This window comes from Strongylocentrotus purpuratus, unplaced genomic scaffold, assembly GCF_000002235.5.
Source record: "Strongylocentrotus purpuratus isolate Spur 01 unplaced genomic scaffold, Spur_5.0 spur5_scaffold_20, whole genome shotgun sequence".
In the NCBI taxonomy this organism is placed as follows: domain Eukaryota; kingdom Metazoa; phylum Echinodermata; class Echinoidea; order Camarodonta; family Strongylocentrotidae; genus Strongylocentrotus; species Strongylocentrotus purpuratus.
Genome location: NW_022145606.1, coordinates 27028862 through 27036142, shown reverse-complemented (window position 1 = coordinate 27036142; position 7281 = coordinate 27028862). Strand labels below are relative to the sequence as shown.

The 7281-nt window shown below is 37.2% G+C and overlaps 1 pseudogene; it reads right to left on the bottom strand.

Annotated features, from left to right (window-relative positions):
- Positions 1-3839: 3839 nt before the first annotated feature.
- Positions 3840-6476, bottom strand: LOC100893487 (annotated as a pseudogene).
- Positions 6477-7281: the final 805 nt, after the last annotated feature.

Below are 7281 nucleotides of genomic sequence, written 5' to 3'. Positions count from 1 at the left end.
CATTAGTTCAATCCTTAATGCCACATTTTAATTCGCTGGATGTTTCAATTAATTACAAACCCTTGACAAATGTCTCAATTTTAAAGGGATAGTTGAGTTTTGTTGCAGAGGGTATGATCGTATTGACTAAATTTTACACATGTTCAGATCTAGAATTACCTTCATAGGAATTTTAGGCCCTAAAAGAGCACAAGAAATGTCATAAATAAGAACAAGAGCAATAACCATGCGCTTTGAAGGCATTTGCGGTTTGAAACAAGAACTCAACTATTAAAGTTCCGATCGTAACTTTAATTAATGTCGTTTTCTTATTAATACTTTCCCTTTAAATAGTTCACTTTTTACCGACATTTTCTTATGTTCTTTACAAATTGTGCCCTTTTGCGGTAATCTAAAGAGCGACATATAGTTGTAAAGAATCGGAGCAGATTTGTGTAGATACATGTTCGCTATTTCTACCAACACAATGAAAGGCAGTGTTGAAGAATATGAAGGGTTAGCAAAAAATATGGGATATTTACATTATTTAATGTCATTTATATTATGATATTATGATTACCATACTTGCTATGACAAGGAGTTTTTTAATAATCCCTCATATCCCGAAACACTCGGGTAACCTTTCAAAAAGTATAATAAACAAACAAATATTTCACTTTCTCTGTACTTTCATCGGAAAAATCATAGTAATCCATTGTAATGTCATCTCTTTTTGAGATGCAGAAGAGTTAAATAGCGAGTTTCCGTTGCAGTTAGGCGGCTTTGGGGTGGGCTGATAATATATAAACCAATCGCTAGCTTTCTTCTGGTATTAGACTTGTTTTGATTGGTTGTATACTGTTGTCGGTATTTACCAATTCACATAAAGGAACTACCTGTCCGATGAAGACAGTGGCTCGTGGACCCCTGCACTCGATACTTTTTGGGAGTTAGTTTTTGTGGTCAACTTTTTGTATAAGAAAAATACAAGCAAACGTTTCCACAATTATGTTTCTCCTTTACATGTGTCCTGTAATAATTTAAAGGGAACGAGAACACATTTTCTTTATTTCCAGCATTTATAATTGTGCTCTCAGTAAAACCCGACCAGGATCGGTAAATTCGGCAATGCGACCTCATGAATGTTGATTTTTGTTTTTACTCGCTCGCTTCAGACCATTACACTCAACTTGAAAGTATCGTGGTACAGCATAATCTAGGACCATGTAAAGATTTTTTTTTTAGTAAAAAAAAGTGTTCCCTGATCATGTAGACTAGCCCTGTTGGTCAAAAAGGTGGAATATTTTGTTTTACCCAAAATTATGGAATGATTTTGACATTGATTAATTCATAATAGATCTAGATAATAGTATACATTCTCAGATTTTATTGAAAAATACGTTGCGAGAGTTTGTTTTGCGTGACTGGTTAAGCATGTGTATGCTAATATGCTTATCAACTAGGGGACCTAATACGTCCTTAAGTCATAACTGACAGTAATGGGGATTAATGCCTCACAAAAGGTCACTATTATAGCACTTAAAAACGGTTTTTATCACGAGGCCTCACATTTACGAGGACGTTGATATGCCACAGAATCATGACTGTACGCAGCGGGGACTAGGGTAGAGGGCAGCCCTCATAAATCCTAAAAAAACAAAGACAATACAATAAATGATCAATAACTCATCGGATTCCCCCCCAACCCTCTCCCCCCCCCCCGGTTCCCAAGAGGATTTTTTTGTTTGTACGGCCAAGCTTTATGGTTCCAGGCATGGCCACACAGATGATATGTTTGTATTTTATATATACTTATTATCATTATTATCATTATTACGATTTTCTCGTATCAGTCTGTACATATTAGTATTGTAACTTTAATATTAATTGTGTACATGTCTGTCTGAGACCCTGCTGGAAATAAGCTCTCGAACTTTCGTGGGTAATTCTGTTCAAGCTGACTTAATTTTGATCTGTTATTCTAGTATATTGTATGTTGGAAGATTAGTGAACAAAATCAAACAAAAAATAAATCAATCAAGTAGATTTCAATTTTCAAACTCAATAAACTCGATTTTGTATATACTTTCAACATCAAGGACATTTTTACTGGATTGGCTGTATTATTTCTCTGCGTAAAAAAAAAGCTTGTGAAAATTATGTGGTTGACACTATCATTGCAATTCAGTTCAAAATACATTTTAACACGAAATGTAATGACTTTTAGTCTAATAGGCCGATCAAATGACATAGAATTAAAAAAAAATAAAAAATCCAGCGGCGATTCAGTCAAAGTTTTGTTTGTATGTGGTCAGGAATTTAGGACAGTCATTCAATTTTTTACAAGTTTTAAATGCTTAATTGACATTTTCTTCACATAAGGGAGTGGGGGTTTCTCCGTCATTCACTGTGCCACCTCCCCCTTCCAAAATGTCTAGATCCGCTACTGCCTCGCATCCAGCTCAAATTGGTGTCTCCCTATTCGCCTTTTAACCCAACCAAAATGGCCCATTCTGCTGTCAAGAGGGTTCTTTTTCGCCCAGAATTCCAACGTCGATTTGGGGACGGGTAACAGCTCAACAGGCAGGTGTGAACATGCATCAGTGGAGGTGTGACCTCATCCAGGGTGTTGGAAGGATGAATGTTAATGTCATCACCCACGAGAAGTATACACATGGGGTTCAGTCACACTTACGTCTATATGTCACGGTGTCTTGGTCGTCAGTAGATTGAACAAACAGTTCACATTAAGGTGTATTGCTTATGAACTACATTATATTCATATATATGTCTATTTGTTCCGGAGAGTTTAAGTAATTAGAGCAAGGCATGTCCCTCATAAGTCTTTAAGGTTCAAGTTTATATAAAGTGTTACCGACCGCGAGAGGATATTTAAGCCTTTGAGAAGAAACAAAAATCAGATTTATAGGAATCAGTGTCGTAATCAAGACTAAAATGCTGATTAATTGTGAAAGTTTACATTAAAATACCCTTCAACTGTTATTAATTTTGGGTATATACCGGAATGTTTGATTTTCTCAATGTAACAACAAGAAATTAAAACACATAAACATATAACTTGCCACATTACTCATGGCACACAAATATTAAACCAACAAATTTAAACAGTGTATATGGCTGCCTTGATAAATCTTCATATGAAGAAGTTTCGTCTTACAATAAATGTCCAACTGTCGTTTTTAACACATTGATATAAATTAACACTGGAAACAATTTGCTTAAGTCCAACAAAATTCTGTTTTATTCAGCAACTCCAACAATGGTTTAAACATCACTTTAATATCGTCAGTAAAACCTTCATATAACCATCTGTAATGATAACAAACTAACAAATAATAAACAATTTATTCAGCCTGTAAGCATGTGGAACCCTACAACTAAGTTTGTAAGAGACCGATTACCTCACGCTAATACAGATTATTTATGACATGACACAAGATTAAAGTTAAAATGGATTAAGTCTCTATGTGAACATACCCTGCATTAAAGCTATGCAGTAAGCATTTAGACAGTACACACAAGCAAACATAATGACTGTGAATAGGGCAACATTGAGACGTGGTCCGTCACTTATTAGTTGCTATTCTAAATAACTGACAAAGAAAACAATTGTTTCTTTCCTAAACGCTTAGCTTTCTTCTAAATTCGACACGAACTACATATACGTATCAAGACAATTATCCCCGGAGAATGACTCCCCGAGGACAATTACCCCCAAGGACAACCCCCCCCCCCCCTCCAACGGAAAATCCCCCGAGGTAAACTATCCCCGAGGACAAATACCCCCAAGGACAATTGTCCACGGGGACAACTACCCCCCCCCCCCCCCCGAGGAAAACTACCCATCGAGAACAATGACCCACGTGGACAACTAACCCCTTGGAAAATCAGGATTCAATTGCAAAAGAAACACAACGATCTGACACATTGAGAGATGGCGACGAGCCAACAAAACCCCTTGCATGAACCAACATTCGTTTAAATAATATAGCACGATCAGAACTATGTTCGACAAATTAATTAGGCATTTTCAATGGCCCGAGATTATAATGACATAATCCGTACATTATTATGGGTAATCGGTATAGGGTAACCGTTTGTATATGTTGTGGAACTTTTGGTAGTGATTTAGCAGTCTATGGCAGAAGTAGGATTCAGGGACCCTTGGTAGTGATTTAGGAGATGACAGATCTACGGCAGAAGTAGGGTAACCTGTGTTCGCACCCGTAGTCGTGCCACTTCTGTCTATCAAAGTCATTGCTACCATGGTTATAGGGAGACACGCAATCTTCTCCCCAAGAGTTGTTAGGTTCGCCGGGATACCAAAGGGAGTAATCCATAGGGGTCCCATCACTCCACTCGAAGAGGTTTTCGTTTTGCATGTCATGTAGTCCAAGCCAATATCTCTGCGTTTAGGGGGGGGGGGGAGAAAGATTACATGCATTTAATGCATTTTAAATCATTAAAAAAACAAATTATTAAGAAAATCATAAAACACAATAATGAACGAAACATAAACAAGATATTAATAGCAGATTGTAATAGAGAAAAAAAGAAGTATGTATTAAAACAAACACGATGGAAATTATATGAGAACATGTCTTCCAATTATGTATACATCAGCTGAACATTGGTTAAAGTCTATCCCAACTTCCGTTAAATAGTGAATAGCAAGTCTACCCTTATTCATGGCTATTTATACCCTAAACATTTGTTGGACTTAAAGAGTGCCTTAAAACCAATTATATACCTCTCTTTTAGAAAACCTAGCCATATAATTGGTCGAAATAGGAGTCATGATCGTAGTCATGCCCGCCCACCGGTGAATAGTTTTGTTTATAAAGATGCCCGTTGCCCCGGGTAACAGGCCGCACGAATACATTTTGCTGAGATCCCCATTGGTTTACGTGAACAAAAAGTTTCTTTGTGCGATCACGGATAAAAAATACAGCGCAGTGTCGGGCGATTCCTAAATGATCTTAAAGGTAATACCAAGTTTTGTTATGGGGTCATAAATTTGGTCCAAATGAACATATTGAAACATATGCGATCCTACAATATTTATTGATCGTTGTCGCGGTTGAAATCGAATCTAAAATAATGACGTTGTAAATAAAAAAAGTCTTTATGTTATATAGCTCCCTCTCATAGTCAAGATATTAATTTACCTTTGAAACAATGTTTGTTGACTAAAGTGGACCGATTTGCTATTCCCGTTTTGAAATTATATATCACGACTTTACATTCTGAGATTTTCGAGGTCGCAGCTACCATCGGGTGGCCGTATAAGCTATTTGAAATTCATAAAAAATTTACCGGGAGCACCGGTATTTCTTGAAATTAAATTTTGCTCGGAAGCAGAAGTGTTTTAGTGCTTATAACACATCCTCAGGGGCATCCAAATATATCGCTATCCGGCCATTTTCAAAATTTCCCGAAACGTTGTATTACCGTTAATATTGAGGCAACTTTCAAGCGAAGATTTACAGACAGTGTCTCAGCTTTTCTGTAATGTTTTAACTAGTTTTTACCCAAGAAAAGGATAATAAAAAGGATTATTTGTAGATTTTTGTTGGTTAATTCGGTATATCAGAGATATATTGACTGCTTTAATATTCAAATCATAGCTGTGTCTATAGTTGCTCTCGAGGACGTTACATCTCGCCGATGACCCCTCGGTACGCCGCCCACCCCGGCGCTCCTCGGGGTCATATCAGGATGTACCGCCCCCTTGAGCCTATAGAAACAGCGATGCCTCTTCTAGCAATCAAAATACCTATGCTATGTTTGGGGAGGTCCTTCTAAATATACAATTATAAACGTAATTTTGAAACAGCTGAAAGACCATACGCCAAGAATTTATCGTATTTTGCCCCAACAAGTTGTTTTCATAGTTATGGGCAAAGTCGACATTATTTAATCAGTCGTAGATAGATCTGGCCAGATTCTTAAGATGTTGTTTCTCTTTAATATTCTCTACACCTGCTGCGAGCTGGCAAATATGACGTCATTATCAAACTCCCAGCCCAGTCTAATACTAAAATTATTTTCCTTCTTTTTTTCCTCCCGGGCTTCCTTTTTATTTCTCGGATTAGGCTATCTTCAGTGAAGATTGTTGATATTATCCCCTCGTTTTTAAATTACATTTTGCCAATCACATCAAAACTCCCTCATACAACTACGAAAAAGATACTAGACTACTATTCACCCTGTCTACATCATTAGTGTGACTCTCATCAACTAAACTCTTCCATAGAACATAGACCTATCTACTATCCTCATAGTTGTGGATGCTGACTAGATGCGCCCCAAGTCGGTTGCATGCATGACGAGCATCGTGCCAATCCACCTTGTCGGAGTTGTAATAATAGCACCGGTTACCGACTTGCATGAACCTCTCAGGACAGCATCCTTGGGACAGGCATGCGATGGCGGCAAGGAGAAACAGGTTGATGGTGAAGTTTGAACTCATGTTGCAAACCTGTAGTGAAGAGTGATAGTGAGAGAGAGAGAGAGAGAGAGAGAGAGTAAAAAGGGGAGAGATAGATCGAGAGATCTTTAATAAAGACACACCTCTCCAGATGGCAGATATATATATCTTTTTTTTTCCTTATCAAGTTTGTTTTCACGTTTTTATAATTCTTTGAGTGACCGGTTTTTCCATACTCACTTTTTCCAAATAGGCTGTAATTTTATAAGATTTTTTAGGGAAAAAAAATGTTAAATGTTGATTTCCAATCATAAATATCTTGATAATCAGACAAGCGATCGATCATGTTCGGAGACTTTCCCCATATTTCACAAAGTAGGCCTACGTGGGAGATATTTCCTGTTATGTTCAACTCTCGTGATCTTTCTTTCCTCATCTAAGAGCAGAGGTCACCTCAGATGATCCAGGGATCAACAAAGTCTACAAAAGTTCCAGGGAACTATTACAAATGTATACATAAAAAGTAAGACAAAGAGAGAGAGAGAGAGGGGGAGATAGAGAGAGGGGAAGAGACGGAAAAGACGGGAGAGGGAGATAGAGAGAGGGTGTGAGAGAGAGATAGAGAAAGAGAGAGAGATAGGAAATATTGCCTTTGACTAAGTTTACGTTGTCAGAACAAATCAATATTGATTGTATTCCTCTAAATTAAATGTTATGGTAATTCAGTTTATCATAAGTCTGTTTATCATGGCATCATAAACAAACATTACAAATCATAAATACAGAATGAATAATAGGCCAGTTTGTCCTTGAACATGAGGCACCTATAAAGTTAATCACAATGTTAAATT